We start from the raw sequence: 17543 nt of genomic DNA on the forward strand, positions 1-17543 counted from the left end.
TACACGTCAGAGGGAGGGCAGGCAGGGGAGACTTGGAATAATCTCTGGTTGTGCAGGGAGAAAGGCCTGTAAGCTAAAATAAAAAAAACACACATTAAGAACGTGCATGCTACACAAACAGAAAATAAAACAGGTTCACCGGGACAATATTTTCCTCTCTGGTAAGATAAGCTCTCCCCAGCTGGCAGCGCACCCCAGGTCCCTGCTAGCCCACTTCACCCTGACGCCCTGACTCTGAAAAGCAGCTTCCAAGTCCCCATGTGAGCTTTCTCTTCCCTGGCTGGTGGGCTGCAGGGGTGTGAACGGCTCTGCTCTGCAGGTATGCAAAGGTGTGCCTGCACCTGCCCGTACTGTTTGCCACCCCCGACGGCAGGAGGGAAGCTTAGCCATCACGAGACGCAGATCCACGCCAAAGGATGGCCCGAGCCCACGTTCCAGCTTCCTGGCAGGCTTAAATTGTCATCGTTTATCTTCACATGCCTCCAGTTTAGTTTCTGAGAATGATTCAAAGACTTTAACACCATAACGAACATTTCTACTGCACAGTACTTAAAAAAAAACAAAAACAGAAACCCACCAGGTACTTCTTAGGTGAGGCACCAAGAGGAGAGGCGAAGAGATGAAGAACTGGAGTCAGACTGTAAGAAGTTACAGTCCAGGTGAAGAAGCAGGATGGACACATCTGAAGAGATAAGTAACTCTGAGGAAGTACGCGGTAAATGCCAAATGAAAGGTATGGAAAAGAGGGCTGGCTGCAGATGAGATTCTCAAGGCCTCAGGGGACGGTACTTCCCACTCCCCCACCCCCAGGCAGGGTGACAGCCTCGGGAGACCCCTCCCTCCTGCTTCTGCTCCAGTGAGCCCACCTGCAGGCTGCACCTCCCCCTGAACCTTCTCGGACCTGCTTGCTGGGCTCAAGTCCCAATTTCCTCTAAAACAGGAATCTGGAAATGGACTTCCAGGGTCCAGGAAGTGCCTGAGGCCGGACATTTACAAAAGTTTGTGCCCGTGCCCATTAGGATGCCATTTATGCAAAGTAAAGAAACATATACAAAAGCACTAGAGACCCTGTATGGACACTTACGTATACAAAATAATCACCCCAGAAGAAGGATATGGATGAATGCGATGAGAGGGACCTTTGTGTGGATGTATGGGGGTGGGGAGGGAAATCAATCTTGAAATGCATGGTTAGAGGAGACTTCTTTTAGCATGAATGCTGTATTTCTTCATATGATCAGATGTCAACAGTCATTAATTCTGAGTGGTAAAAAGTGGACATTTGTTTCATACACACCCAGAGAGGGATGCAGAGATTTTTCAGTTTCACAAAGGAGCTCATGACCCCAAAACTGTTTATAACCCTTGACTTACAGGCCCCTGTACCTCCATCTCTCCCTCCTCTGATCTCCTACAGCCAGGCAGTAATGTACAACCAATTCACAACCCATTATGTTCAGTTCTACAACATTTCTTCAGTTCACCGTGTGGCATGCGGGATCTTAGTTCCCCGACCAGGGATGGAACCTGTGCCCCCTGCAGTGGAAGCGTGGAGTCTTAACCACTGGACCAAATATCACCTTTTTTCCTTCGTTTTTCACTGTTTTTCTCTCCCCTCCTCAACTGAAGTATAAGTTTTTTGAAGCTAAGAAACATAACTTCTCTCTGTCCTTCTTCCTTAGCTCACTGCCTTGCACAAAAGTCAATAAAACGGTATTATTCAGTGATATTTAAGACTAAGAAATATCAAACAAAATGTAGCAATGAGACTGGTTTGGCTACCTCTCATTCTGGAAAAAAAAAGCTATCCTCAAAAGCAGTAAATATGCATTTCCACAGCAAGTGTTATCTCCTGGGTGTACATGCACACACGTGCATACACACACAACGATTTTTTAGTTACGTCATTATCTTTCTCTTAAGAGCTTAAAGTAATAGACTTAAGGCCAAAAAAAAGAGGAAAGGAAGGAACCCTCTACATACAGTAACATTCCTTTATTCCACAACTTAAAAACCATTTCTGGATTTTAACCTACAGAGTGTGGGTTTACGCCATGAAGAAATTTATAATTATTCCAACAGAGCATTTCCCAAACTGTACTCCTGGCGTGTGGACTTCCCTATGTCAAAATGCATTGTCCCGGGCTTCCCTGGTGGCACAGTGGTTAAGAATCCGACTGCCAATGCAGGGGACACGGGTTCGAGCCCTGGTCCGGGAAGATCCCACCTGCCGCGGAGCGACTAGGCCCCTGCGCCACAACTACTGAGCCTGCGCTCTAGAGCCCGCGAGCCACAACTACTGAGCCCACGTGCCACAACTACTGAAGCCAGCGTGCTCTAGAGCCTGTGCTCCAAAACAAGAGAAGCCACACCACGAGAAGCTGGCACACCGCAACAGAGAGCAGCCCCCTCTCGACGCAACTAGAGAAGGCCCGCGTGCAGCAACAAAGACCCAACACAGCCAAAAATAAATAAATAAAATTTAAAAAAATTTTTAATTATAAAAAAAAAGAAAATGCATTGTCCCCTGAACCCACCCCCCAACCCACACCAAAAAGGTTTCATCTGGAAAACTACGTATGTTCAGGGTCAACAGTGCACATTACTATTTTAAAGTCTGAAAAAGCCCTATAGTTAAAAATAAAATAAAACAGAGATTCAGCCTGGTAAAAGCCAGTGTTTCCCAGTTTATTTTAACCAGAGGATGGTTTCTGCTCGAAACGAATTACTGCATTGAGGAACTCGGCATGGGACACGCTGGCTCGTATGACCGTGTGATCTTCTGGATTTAACACCAGAGTCCCCATTTCAAATATCCCACCTCACTGTCCCCATAAATCTGACTCATTCTCATAAAATCAGAAATCCTCGTTTTAGATTCATAAAATATGGTCCCTATTACCACGCCATGTATTTCCATAAAACCCTTATGAATCGCTTCGCATAACCTCTTAAAATATGAAGAAGAGGAGGGAAAACTTTCAAAAATTAACTTCATCACCCCAAGAGCATTAAACCAACAGCAGTCATAAACCAAGTCTAGACCCTGTCCTCAAAGAGTAATGACAAGGATACATCGAAACCCCTAGAAACCAGACTCTGCTTGTGAGTCTCTATTAGCACTGAGTAGAGATTCATAAGCAGAAACAATGCAAAATGTCTGTTATAATAATCTAATTTTATGTAACTGTGATAGCCATCTAAAACAGAGGAAACAAAGATTCAAGCCCCACTACCAAATAAAACAATGCCAATGAAGACAAGACCATTTTTTCACCTATCAAATTAGGGAATCCTTTCACATATAATACCCTGTATTAGCGGTGTTTAGGGAAATGGGCCTTCACTTACAAAGCTGATAGGAAACACACTTGGTATTACCATTCTGAAAAACAGAATGCTGGCAATTAAATTCTGCAGTCTCGCTGATGCAACAATACCACTTCTAAGAACGTGCGACTAGGAAAACAAGCCATGAACACATCCAGCTTTTAAGAGTACCAAAAGCCAACAACGATTCTCCGCTGGACTCCCCCAGCTCACAAGGCATGGCAGAGGCACTGCGTGGGGCAGGGATGGGGACCAGAGCGGGCTCTCAGCACATAAGCACCCCCGGTCTCTCTCAGTGCTCTCCAAATGGCAGGGCACCCCGCAACTCCACAATGGCCCACCAACCCTCCCCTCAACCCAGCGGAAAACTCAAGGCCAGCGTGTGAAAAAGCATGAACTCGAAGTCTGGGATTGCCACCTGTTCACAGAAACATCCCCGGGAGACCTTTGGGAATAAAAAGAAAGAAACCCTGCTACACTGGGAACAGGAGGTCACGCCTCTGGCAGCAGAACGGGAGACCCAAACCAAAGAGGTGATTGGAGAAAAAAGGAGCTGCCCCAGAGGGATAGGATCCCGCTGCAGACAGAAAGGAAAGCTTGATCCCAAGAGGCGAAAAGCATCAAAGGGAACCCAAGGAAAGCTCCTAGGATCCTCTCAAGGGTGGGGTAGAAAATGAAGATGAACTAAAACAATAACAATGGCTTATTTTCAGAAGAAAAGTGTTTCTGTGTGATTCTAGCACTAGAACCTCTCTCTCATAGTTCTACAAAAATAATGGGATAAAAAGAAGTTAAAAAAATAGAACAATTTATTACCTCAGGAAAACACATGCATCTCACGGGCGTGTATAATTACGCACAAGAATTAGAGGGGCTATGCTAACGTGGAGACTCTAAGGATGGCGTGTCTGGTTCGGTCAGCACTGGATTCTTGGCTCTTAAAAAATCTGAATGGCACTTCCCTGGCAGTCCAGTGGTTAAGACCCCACGCCTCCACTGTGGGGGTCACGGGTTCCATCCCTGGTCAGGGAACTAAGATCCCGCATGCCGCCACGGTACGGCCAAATACAAAATACATAAATAAAATAAAATTATTTTTTTAAAAATCCGAATGAACGAATAAATGTTGCCCCATATTCTCCTTTTTCTGGCAACCTAGTGTCATACGAGCTACCCTGATCTGGAAGACCAGTGTTTGGGGATTACTTTTTAAAATGTGAAACAGAAAGACTAGTCCTATTTCCACTTATTTATCCACCTTTAAGAGTCACCTGCTGCTGCACGAGCCCCCTTGCATCTCATTATCTCTGCTGACTCTCCATCCTCCGTCAGCAGAGGAAGCCCTGGCTCACAAAAGGGGTGCACATCACCATACTTGGGGATTTCAACTTAGCACCGCCTTCCGCAGGCTCCCCTCCACTATCACCATTTTTATCTCCAAATATTGAGAATGGCCCTCCCTTAGGCCTTCTGGACCTCCCTTACACACCGCAAGTCCCGATGGTCAACATCTCGTCCTCAGGCACAAGGCTTAGTAGGCCCACTCCGCAAATAGAATTACATAGATTTAGGGAGGTTTCAGTCTAATTAGAAAAAAAAAAAAAGAATGGATGGAAAAAAGCAGTCTCCATAGATACAAGCTTTTCAACATGCTGCTTTTCTGCTCTCCTGTTTTCTTACTCTGAGAATGTCAATGCAGAACCGGAATATTTTTATAAGTAAATTATGTGTTCCACCCATCCTCCCACATCCCTACGGGTGACTCCCAGGTGGAAATTCTGAAGAGTGCAGAGTGGCATGGAAGGTAGCTCGAGTCCAGAGCTGTCCAGCGGCAGACAGTGAATGGAGCCTGAAAGTCAGAGCTATAACGTGCTACCCCAAGCACTACTGGGAAAGAAGACACCATCTCGCCCTTCTCAAGACTCACCTTCCTCTTCACTGCTTCACTAAACTGCCTATGGCTGTGACTGTCTATGCAGATGGCAGACAAGCAAAGATGGGGCCAGGTCTCGTGCGTGAGCAGATGCATAGCTTGGGCAAGCGCATGGCTCCCAGAGACAAAGCGATCAAGGTGTGGTTCTTTACGGCTGCCGAGGCGCTGCTTAGGACCACGGGCTCGAGGACGCAAATGATAGCCCTACATTGGTCCCTGGGGCCACAGGGACATAAGGAAAAGCTTCAAGAAACAGTGGAGATGGGTCCAAAGGACAGTGGATTCCATTTCCCTCAGCTAAGAAAGGGCAAGAACATCTAGAAAGGAAGAAAAACAGAATTTTCACGTCATTCGGCAATTCCATTTCTGGGTATATACCTAAAAGACTGAAAAGCAGGGGCTCAAAGACATATTTGTGTACCCATATTCAAAGCAGCATTATTAATAAGATCAAAAGGTAGAAGCAATCCAAGTGCCCATTGACAGATGAATGAATAAACAAAATGTGGTATATACATACGTTGGAATAGAATCTAGCCTTAAAAAGGAAGGAAATTGTGACACACAATTTCTAAAACACGGATGAACCTACCTTGAGACATTATGCTAAGTGAAATAAGCCAGTCACAAAAAGACAAATACAGTATGATTCCACTTATCTGGGGTACCTAGAGTAGTCAGATTCAGAGAGACGGGAAGTCCAATTGGCTGCCAAGAGCTGGAGTGAAGCAGCAATGGGAGCTGGTGTTTAATGGGTACCCAGTTTTAGCTTTTAGAAGACGAAAAAGTTCTGGAGATATAATGTGAATATACTTAACATTGCTGAACTTCACAATGATGAAGGCGGTAAATTTCACAGCGTGTGTGTTTTACTACCATTAAAAGTTTTTAAGAAGAAGGAACAAAAACTCTTGCAAAAATAAACAGCCCAAGACCCTGTTCCTCGTATTTTAAAGTGAAATTGGTATGAAATGAAAAGCCAAGAAAATGACCACGCGTAGGTCAGGAATTCTTTCTTGCGAGATGTGCTAGGACTTCAGCAAGTACTGGTTGATGGCTTTCTTAGAGCCATGTTCCCTGTTGCAAACAGTATGAAACCATTCTTGAAGCGGCCCCTTTGTGTATTCTTTTTACATACTCTAAATCAGAGACTTGGTTTTGCAGTGCTTCCGTCAGGGTAATAAATATCTTCAAAAATCACGGCGCGTGCCCTAGACAGACTGAAGGTCAGGGGTAACTCTGTCCTCCCCGGGGATGGGTCTGAAGACAGTTTTGGTGGTCACACCGTCGGGGGGCAGGAGGGAATGCCACTGGCACCTAGTGGGTGAAGCAGGGATCCTGCTGTGCATCCCATGAGGCACAGTCTCCACATCAAAGAACCTTCTGGCCCCGATGTCAAGAGCGCCGAGGCTGAACAACTCTGCTTTCGACTGGCCTGGGAGTTCAGAGACCAGGTTTGTAGTGTGCCTTGTTCTTGCTCTTACACATGCCTTTGGGCAGCCCGTAGAGTAAATGGTTACTGATCTTCCAGGCATGATGCTAAACGCTCTCTACACATTACTTCATTATGTCATTCATTACTTCACTCTTAGAAGGGTGACAGTACTATGACCCCAGCTTTACTGGGGAAAACACATTGGCAAAGGTTAGGAGTGTGTCCGAAGTCAGGGTCCCTAGAGGATTTTTAAATAAGCTCTGCAGACCTCTGGAGGGGTGTTCTCACTTTTCCTGCCTGAATCCTCACGTTCTCAGACTCAGTGAGAAGCATGTCAACGGACGAATGCTCAACAAGACACGCTGTGGAGAAGGCTGGCACAGAGAACCGTGAAACCAGCCAACTCCCTTTCCCGCCCGAGTCCCCCAAGCATCTTGGCAGCCTGTCAACCCCACCCAGACTATGGAAGAACTTTGGGATTCAGTGGGGAAACTGCAGGGCAAAAAAATTGTTCTCTGTATTTTATAAAGGTGACTGCCCTTTGCATATGATAAAATTCTTCCGTACTGCCCAATATTATTTGCATCAAGAGGGCCTCAGCTAAGTTCCAACTGCCATCTACCCCAGGAATCCTCCAACTCAGAAGTCACTCCTGAACAACGCTGAAGGATTCCCAAACATGAAACATCTCAGGAGGCAGAGCAGGATACAACTCCAGCTACTGCTTCTGCCTATAATGATATTCTTCCTCTTGAGTCATCTGGGGAACTCCTATTCATCCTTCCAAACCCTGCTCAAGCACGGTGTGTGCCACTTCCATGAAGCTCTCCTGTATGCGCCACAGGACGCACAGTCTGTCATTCCTTTTGCACCAGATCCACAGAGTACCACCCTTCTGGTCTACACATACTTTCTCTGTATGAACCACCAGCCACCCAGACTGTAAGCTCCTTGACACAAGGACTGCATACACCTTTGGAACCACTTTGTCTATTACGACAGACCCTCGAAGGGGTGGGAAATGAAGCCTGTCACCTGTATCTGCCATACTCTGCAAATAAAGTCCATCAGCTTAAAATCATACCCAACCACTAGCGCCTTTCAAAGAGGGTTAAAGACCTTCAGAAGCCAAAAAATAATCTATGAAGAGATCAGGTAAAACACTGGGGGAGACACCTATAGGAGGACATTTGCAACTTCGTCTGAATCTTGACACGGTCCAAATAATTTTGGCAGACTGACAAGAGTTTCTCCAAAACAGGGATGAGTTCCTTAGTTGCAGAAATTGGTCGCAGAAGTCTCTTGCAATGAGCTGGGCATCTGGGACAGCTGGGGGAACTTACCTGGGTGCCAAGGTCCTCATTATTGTCCGTATCGTGATGTATTCAATTAGCCGTGGCCTCAACAAAGAAGAGCTGCTTCCTCCATTCTGAGACTTTTGTGGTTGTTTTCTAAAAGGATCAGGGCCACTCCCAAAGTCAGCGTTTATCAAAGATCCAGAACCACTGCGGGGAGGGGAATGGTGGGAAGGGATGCCTGCCCCCTCTCCTTGAAAAATGAAGAATGCAGAGTCTCCGGCCCCACCAGCAACCTACTGAATTGGAGTCTCTGGGCATTGGGGTTGAGCATCTGTAGTGTGAACAAGCCCTCCAGCAGATCCTGACCACAGTGAAGTCTGAAAGCCACAGTCTTAAGGGTGCGGTCTCAAACATTAGTGACCATCAGAACCAAATGGAGGACTTGTTGAAACACAGATTTCCGTGCTGCATGGTCCTTTCAGACTCTGCAGATCTCTGGTCGGGCCCCATGGTGCTGGTCCCTCAGGACTTGGAAGAGTTAAGAAGGGAGCTGAGACCCTGGGGGAGGGAGATTTAATTTCCATTTCATATCCTTTGGTAACGTCTCCTCACCTTCTGTATATTTTTAAATAAGAAATGAAGAATATTTGTGGGTTTATGAGAAAATTCTATAGTACTACAGGGTCTTCTGAGGACTTTAGAAAATACCAAAATAAACTCTCCGATGGAACCCTGTTTCCCTTTTCTCCCTTCTCTCCCATCATTCTACAAGACTCCCAGAGGCAGGAGGCACCCCAAACTTGGGACCCAGAGTTCGGCACTCAGCTTCAGAGGGGCTTCAGCGGCCCCAGGCCGATTGGTTTATAACTCAGATACTTGCTTCCTAAGCACTGTCACCTCTGAATTTGCCTCAAAGTGATTTCTCTCTGAAACACCCAGTACAACATCCTCGGTTGGCACTGGTTTCTGTTAACGAACGGAATGGCTCGCGCCAACCACAGCTTACAGCACGTGGACACGGCCTACTTCCCTATTTTAAATGCCCAATGATTCCTGCTGCACCTGAACACATCTGGGGGAAGCGGGGCCCGCTGGTGGCCCTCCTCCAAGGGTGCACTCAGCAAATCCTCCAAGTACAGACAGGTTACCCCGTGTTGCTCCATGTCAGCGTGGAGGCCTCAAACAATCAAGGATTTTTTTCTTTTCTTTTCTTTCTTTTTTTTTTTTTTTTTTTTGGAGAAATGATCAAACTCGGGGGTGGGGACAGAACTTCCTGCAAGAAACCGCATCCTGAACAAGCATCGCCACGACTCACTGTAAATAAATACTCCCCCCTTGCAGCACTTCCGTCAACTGTCAGGGCCCTGGCTCCAATCGCCTTTCAAGTCCAAACAGGAAAGGGGAGAGAAGAGCGTGAGATGGCAGATAGGAGGTTTAATTTGCTTCTCGCTGCAGTTTTCATTGGTGGGGCGCTTCCAATTCAGCAGGGCTGCCAGCTGCCTGGAATTGCTCCTGGACCCCACTTTTTCCTGTTAACCTTCATAATTGTATTATTACGGGCCAGCCCGCAACCGGCCTGCCCAAGGCTGAGGAGTGGCGGCTCCTTCCCTGGATTAGATAAGCAGCCAAAATCACAGGCGAGCTGCAGACATAAAGGCAGCGGACGGACGTTCGCCAGGGAAGCTCTGTACACGCCCCTGCTGTAGCTTAGCCCGAGGCACGGCAGAGGGGGAGATGGCCTGGGGACTGCAGGGTGGAGGGATCAAGAAGGAAACAAGTCGGTGACCTCAATTTTCTGGAAAACGAATGTGAAGGATGTCCCTTTCAAAGTGCACCACGCGGCTGGGGAAGGGCGGACGATGTGGGAAAGGCGATCATTCATTCCATTAACAGCAGTGACTATTTCTTCACTACAGACCACGTGGCAGGTACTTGGGGGCTTTAACATGCCTCCTCCCCCCCACCCCCGTCTTCACTATGGCACCTGTGAGGCAGGTACCATAACGCCACCCCACTTTGCAGACGAAGAAACCAAATTTGGGAGAGCTAAAGAAACATGTGCTGGCTCACAAATAAACGGTAAAAGCAAGACTCAAATGCAGGTCTGTCTGAATCGAGGCCGCCATGGACGGCTGGGAAGGGTGTGCACTGCCCAACTTAAGAGGGGTCATGCACACCATTGGCAACGTAAATGACAGCCCCCGGTGTCTTGCTTGGAACCAGAACAGGGTTGACACAGAGGACAACATCTTACCCATGTAATAAACTGCCTCCTGAAGTTTCTGAAAAAGAAAAATGAGCTCCATCCAGAGAGCTTCTCAAGAAGTTCTAAGATTCTAAGTTTGTTTTTTGTTTGTTTTTCTTTTGTTTTTTTTATTTTTGACTGTGTCGGGTCTTCGTTGCTATGTGCAGGTTTTCTCTAGTTGTGGTGAGCGGGGCTCCTCTTCGTTGTGGTGCACAGGCTTCTCACAGTGGTGGCTTCTCTTGTTGTGGAGCACGGGCTCTAGGCACGCAGGTTTCAGTAGTTGTGGCGCACGGGCTTAGCTGCTCCGTGGCCTGTGGGATCTTCCCAGACCAGGGCTCGAACCCATGTCCCCTGCATTGGCAGGTGGATTCTTAACCACTGCGCCACCAGGGAAGTCCTAAGAGTCTAAGTTTGTTTGAACTCCATGATATTCAACACACAAAGTCAGTTCCTCCTTTTATAATGGCCTGTCTTTGTCCCATTCCCTATGGTTCTAATGTCTCATCAGCACCTCATGTTTTCACAGAGTGTTGAAAACACCAGTGCCTGGTACATCAGAGGCACTCAGTCAAGCAATATCTATTGAAAAGAACTGGCGGATGGGGAAATTCCCTGGTGGTCCAGTGGTTAGGACTCCACGCTCTGACTGCCGAGGTCCTAGGTTCAATCCCTGGTCAGGGAACTAAAATCCCATGAGCCGTGGCGTGCGGCCGAAAAAAAAAAAAAAAAAGAACTGGCAGATGGATGGATGGATTCAGGTATTCAATGTGGACAACCCGGTTGCCACGGGGACAGAAGCAGAGGGCAGCTCTTGCCCTTCTCCGAGAAGCCTGGGCCCCATGGGGACATGGGGGCTGCGGGGACTGGCTTCCCTGAGCTGCTGCCACGCAGGGGCACCCCATGATTGGGGGTTTTGTAGTCACAGGCGCAGGCACAGTGGTGGTAACGGCTCTGGCTGCAGATGGGGTGGGGGAGCGTTAATATAATGTGCTGCTGGCAGTCTGAGGGAAAGCCGGGAGGGTAATGAGCAGGGGAAAGCCTGTACAGGAATGAAGGAGAGGGTGAAAGCTCATAAACTCTTCCAGGGACGTGGCCCTGGAGCTTCTGCCCCAAGGAGGGAGGGCACCAGGCGGCTTCCCCGAGGCGCACAAGGGTGGAGCTGGAGACAGGCGCCCGCTACCACACATAGGAAACGAAATTACATTAATAAAAGTAAAAATGAGGCAGCCCATGGAGCAGAAAAGTGTTATTAAAACGCTGTAATGTCTCAGAGGTTTCTATGAGGTCATGTTCTTACAATTCGCTTGTAAGAATTTAAAGACAAAATTATATGCCTCGTAATTCTCCAATGAGTATGTTTTTCTACGGGTCCCATTGTTTACATGGGATGCACAGCTTCCAGAAAGTTTAAATCACTTAAGGGATTAAAAAAAAAAAAAAAAACCTGGCACTTTCCAGAAACCTCGCTGCACATGCCTCAGCGGGAATGACTGTGAATCCCGATGATGTCCACACTCGCGTGTACCGGTCCACACGCTTCAGGATGCACTATATCAGGGCTGCCAACGCAAATGCCCACAGGGGCCAGGCAATTGCTTCAACGAATGAAGGAGACAGGGAATCAAACACCAGGGAATGAGGGAAAGCATCCCTAACCAGACAGCTCGACAAGCCCCATCTAAACCAGCACCTTGGCCCCAGCCTGGGAGAAAGGCTAGTGTCCCTAACATCTTTTTGATTTGTGAAAAGTAACCAGAAATCTGGGTCCTGCATAGGAAATCTCAGCAAACCTAAGTGATAAATTCAAATATTTTAGGTAGAACACCATACAAGTCAATCAAAACCCATCTGTGGCCTGAACACCTCTGTCTACACGTACATCTACACACATCAGTCATGACTGTTGTTTATATTTAGCTACCGTATGACCAGGCCCTCAGCTGCAAATATCACCGAGTGAGTTCAACGGTGTTCCTCTAAGAGCTCACAGAGAGGAATGCCCATTTAGCAGATGAACAAACTAAGGCAGGGCGGTACCTGGGCAGTGACTAGCAAGCAGACACCATGAGGTTAGAGCCAGATCCAAATGGGGATCACTGCAGCTGAAAGTAAATTGGTGAGAGGCCTGGTTCCACGGTGCCAGAATGCCACTTTGCTCCATCGTCTGTTTTACATTTCATTTGCGGAGAGCTGAAACCATCAAGGCCTGTGTTCCAGTTACCACCTGGGAACTGAGAAGAACTACCAAAGAAAAGTGTGGACAAGGCCTCATGCCAACAGCAAGGTTATTAAGAGGAAGGCCAGCCATGCTCCAAGTGCTTTACCTGTGAAGACGCAGTTTATAACCGATGTAGACAGGCTCCTTCAAAAAGAATCTAGCGTTTTTAACACGTTTCTCTTAAACTTGCATACTCACCAGAATGGGGGGAAGGTGGATATCCATTTCTCTCCCTTTTGTCCTACTCAGGATCACAGAGAAACTTCAGCGCTTTGGAAACAGCCAGAAACAAGCATAGACATGTTCTGAGAGAAGAACCTGAAATGACTCATTCTTCCAGTTTTCTCCAACCGATTTCAGCTTTTCGCAGAGAGGTTTCATTCATACACACCACACATCAGACAGTGCCAGACCTCATGGAACCCGCCATGGGTTCAGGGATCCAAAGAACGCTTCCTTGCTCAGGAAGGCGAATGCTGCCAGGCTGGCGGGGTGGGGGGGAACCCCAGTGCAGAATCTTTCTAAGACTTCAATCTTAGTGACTGACAGTTACTTCCTGCTCTATCAGGAGGGCCTTCTCCCCTGTCGAGACTTAAGGATTCCCACTGCTTTTCTTCCGCTTACATGCTCCTCTGTGAATGGCTTCCACAAAGAAATGTACAAAATCTTGCTCCAGTAAGTCCGCAAAAACTTAGTGTGGCCACTGAATGCCTCAACAGTCCTGCAAACGAAGGCTCTTGACTTGTAAGGATAAGCAATACATAGGAAGGAAATTCTGGCACCTCTTCCAAAGGGCAGACGGTACCTGTAATAACATCCCTGGACAATAAACGGAAGGGTTATGTGGTGGTGAAGAGCACTGGTATTAAGAGTTCAAGGGTGAGGCTCTGTTGTTCCTGAGCTGTGAACTTGGGCAGATGATTTCATTTCTCCAAGTGGTGATTCCCTCATCTGTCAACCAGTAGGTAATGATGGCACCTGCCAAACTAGGTTTTCCTGTGGATGAAATGGGAGGAATTCAAGGGGAGTCCTTCCTGAGATCCCCGTGACTAGTAGGTGGAAGTAGTCATAGCGCCAGAAACAAAGATCGTTCATGTCAACTGCTTTTATGTCCCGAGTTAACTTCTCTGCTTTGAACACCAAATTACCACTTCCACAATTTCAGAGCCAAATAATTGCCAAGTATTAATCCTTTGGAAACCTGCTTAGCAAACTTCAGCCTGGTAATGCCTGCACATGTCTTCTTAACAGAGGATACTTGCAACTGTACCACTTAATAAGGTGTGTGGCGTGTATAAGTCTGCTCGCGAATGTCAAACCCTAGCTCCAGTGGGATCAAAGAAAAAAATACATGTTATGACCAGACCTGATGCAAAATTGCATCTTAGTTCAGATGCAGCATGCCTGCCAATTCAGGGACGCTGCATGGAAGCAGGAATCAAACAATACTGTATAATCACACTTACTGTCATTTTGTTAATTTCGGTAAGAAAAATAGGGGAGGTTACAGAAATAGCAAACAGCTTCACTTAGATCAAGGATTTTTTTTCTATTGCAAAAAATGCAACCCAAACACAGCCTTCCAAAAGTGTTAAAGCAGGGCCCAGAACTCAGGGAAGCAAGCAAGGGACCTCAAATGCAAAATGTAAGGAGGCACTCACTCTCAGAGTCCTGCAAGTTCAAGGTCAGCACCTCCTTAAATGCTGCACCATAAGTACCTAGTTTATTTGACCTTAATGCAGTGTTAAAGGGACATGGGAATGAAATGCAATTTTCATGCATTTATGTGTGTGGCAGTAACTCCCAAGGAGGAACCACAATGTAAACTTGACGGGTAACACTGTAACTCATCCCTCTCTTAAAGATCAGAACTACAGGGCTGGGAGCAGCCCAGGCAAGGCCCAATTTCCTTGAATCTTACCAAGTTCAAAGGCAGCTCTTTGCAACTTTGTGAGTACTTCCTTTCATCTACCCCAAACCACCTTTTTCCCCTCCTGTCTCACGCAAATTAGGATTAATTCCATCAACAGCAGAAAATTCCATTCTCAGATATCAATTTTGCCTCAACCCTAAAGGAGGAGGGGGGTGCAACGTCAAATTAAAAGGGGCCACTTAGGGATCATGCACTCTGACCACTCCGAGAGAGGACTCCTTTTTTTCCAAGGGCTGCTTGTAAATGAATCATTGTCTGATTAGATAAATATTTATGGAGTTTATTTTTAGAAAAACTAAATAATAATAAAGTATAACTCAATACATTCTAACACAAATCTATGGAACATGGGATAAATAAAAGTTTTACAAATCTCAGGGAGGTAACGACAACCTCAAGGCAAGCCCTTTCTTTCGAATTAAGCATTAAAGGAAAAGGGGGCTTGAAAAACGTAAGGCCCTAAGGGTTTGAAATTTCCTTTCTGGTTTTCCGTTTCACCCTCACAAAGCCTCATTTACAAATAAACATGTTTCTAAATACATAATACATTAGAATAAGGGGTAGGAGGAGGACAAAGAAAAATCACACCTGCATGCTAGAGTCAAAGTGTATATATTCCTAACTTCAATTATTTAACCGAAACTACTTTGGTTAGCAACACCAAACAAATAGATTCAAAACTGAAAAATTACAGGCATTTCTTTACCTGCCCCCTGGCAATTTTTAGACGTGCTTCACTAATGATCTGAATAGGAACGGTGCACGTGGATAAAGAACCAGGACAGCAAATGCAATGAACATGGCCCTCCCCACCCAACCTTCTGTGTAACGTCACCCGCTCGTTGCCAGTGACCGCCACTCTCCAACCCCACACAAATGGTCGTATCAGCTGCCCAAGGCAAATGCGTGCACGATTCTGTACACACTGCCGAGCAATGAAATAAGCCAGTGTGTTAGGATGTGTGAACACGTGCCTCTCTCTTATTTCTGAAAAGAAGAGTTCGTGGTGTCTAGTGCACAGTGATATTCTTGATTCACCCTCCCCTCTCTTTTCAACAAACCCTATCACCCTACGTTACTTTGGAACAAAATCAAAAAAGAATGGCATGAGACTACTTCTCTTAAGTTCTGATAAGGAGTGCTTTCACTGTCAATTCCAAATAATCTGTATTTCATTATGAATTTTACATGTCCACATATATAGATTTCTGGCTAGCAGTGTGTTAACTTTTATGGAGGTGTAGTTTACATAAAGTTTACATACATATCTTATGTGTTAGAGATCAAAGGATTTTGACAAACGCATACACCAGTGTAACTGACACCCTTATTGAGGCAGAACATTTCCATCACACAACAAAATTCTCCCCTGCCATTTTTCCATGGTAGGCAACCACCATCCTGATATTTTTCAAATCGTTGGTTTCTCATCACAGGGGAAAAATTTTTTTTTCCTATTTCTTTAATTTTATATCTACGTGGGATGATGAATGCCCACTAAACTTACTGCGGTAATCATTTCATGATGTATGTAAGTCAAATCGTTCTCCTGTACACCTTAAACTTACACAGTGCTGTGTGTCAATTATATCTCAATAAAACTGGAAGGAAAAAAAAAAGAATGACATAAGAGAAGGTCCTGTCTTAGGTACTAAATTCAATTTCACTTGAAAGAATAATAAGTGATATAACGAGAGGGTCATATTTTTCTTCTTTGAAGAGAGGGAAGAATAAACAATTTTATGGAATATTCTCTCTTTTTTTGAGACCTAATTATATACTAAGCAAGAAGTAATTTTTCCCTCCTGCCTACATTTTATGTTTGGGGCTCTTCCATTTCATGTCCCTTGACACCTTTTCCAATAATCCATCTACTTGATATTGGAAAGCCTCACATGAATAAAACTTTACGGCACTACAGGCGTTTAGCCTTCCACTGACATTCCTGGCCTGTTCAATTCTGCAATTCAATCAAAATCAAATCTTAAAATCCTCTTGTCAGCCAGCACTGCTTTCATATGCCCGAGCCTTGTGTAAGGATAACTGCATCCAATCTTCCCCCCAAGCAGTGCTTATATTGTTTTATTACAGTTCAATGAGTGGAGTTCAAAATCACATGCAGCTGCCTACTGCTGTGGTTGGGCTGTGTGACGCATGGACACGAGTACTGCCCACCAGGCCTGAAATCATTCACTCACTGGCCAGCCAGAAAGACGGGGAGCCCTTCTTTGTATGGAAGGACATCCGGTCTGCTGGATCTAAAGAGGGTGATGTTAACAGATCAGTCCCTTTATAAAAGGATTGTGAAAGCTGGTGAAATGCGACTCAAATGTGCTCAATGTTAAGCATGTGGCTGGAGCACATAAAAGCAAAGATAAACCTCAACATGCACTACTTATTCTCAGAAAGCTTGTGAAGGAAGATAAAGAGATCCCAAATAAAAGGCATCTTAAAGAATTTTTATATGTGTCTTAAACGATGGAGCTTCACTTAAATGGGCTTTTTTTTTTTTTTTCCAAACCGCCAATAATCCTTTCATCGAAACAGAAAGACGAAACACAAAGCCAATTAAATACAATTGAACCGGATGAACAATACAGTAATTAAAACACCAGTAGTTTGGAAATGCTCAGGAAAAGTGGAAGGCAGAGCCAGGAAGGCATTAGGGGTGCACCGTCTTTCTGCCACTGGGACAAATACATCAAGGAGCCAGTCTTTATGTTAAAAACAAACCAAAAAAAAAAAAAAAGAAAACACGCTGGAACCATAAAGGAACACAAAACTGGGTCTCTCATGTGTGTAGGTGTTAAATGACCCAGCGTTGCCAAAGGGAGAGGAAAAAAAAAAAAAAAAAAAGTGGTCCAGCTAGAAGAATTGCCAAAACCCCAAATAAAAATGTAAGTGCTAATTCCAGGCTACCTTCAGGTTGGTAATTTCACAGGTAAAACAATAGGTTTCTGGGGTGCAGCTTTCCAAGAAAAAAGAATTATACCGCTCTCATTTATGAAGGCGTGCATCTCCTGTGTAGGTGGTCACACACGTCTCTGTGGCAAAACTCGGTGCCCATAGGGTAAAGATATGTGTGCAATTGCAAACATGTTACCCGCTAGGTCTCTAAAATTAAACACCCTTGGAGCCTCCACAAGGCGGA

At 45.6% G+C, this 17543-nt stretch overlaps 1 protein-coding gene and 1 non-coding gene across 4 annotated transcripts in view; one reads left to right on the plus strand and one right to left on the minus strand.

The window, feature by feature from the left end:
- FOXP1 (forkhead box P1) overlaps positions 1–17543 on the minus strand; it is a 585986-nt gene that overhangs the window by 438827 nt on the left and 129616 nt on the right. The window lies entirely within an intron of this gene.
- TRNAS-UGA lies at positions 10851–10923 on the plus strand. Its single transcript has one exon. It is a non-coding gene; the product is annotated as a tRNA-Ser (tRNA).

Source organism: Balaenoptera musculus, chromosome 11, assembly GCF_009873245.2.
Source record: "Balaenoptera musculus isolate JJ_BM4_2016_0621 chromosome 11, mBalMus1.pri.v3, whole genome shotgun sequence".
Classification (NCBI taxonomy): domain Eukaryota; kingdom Metazoa; phylum Chordata; class Mammalia; order Artiodactyla; family Balaenopteridae; genus Balaenoptera; species Balaenoptera musculus.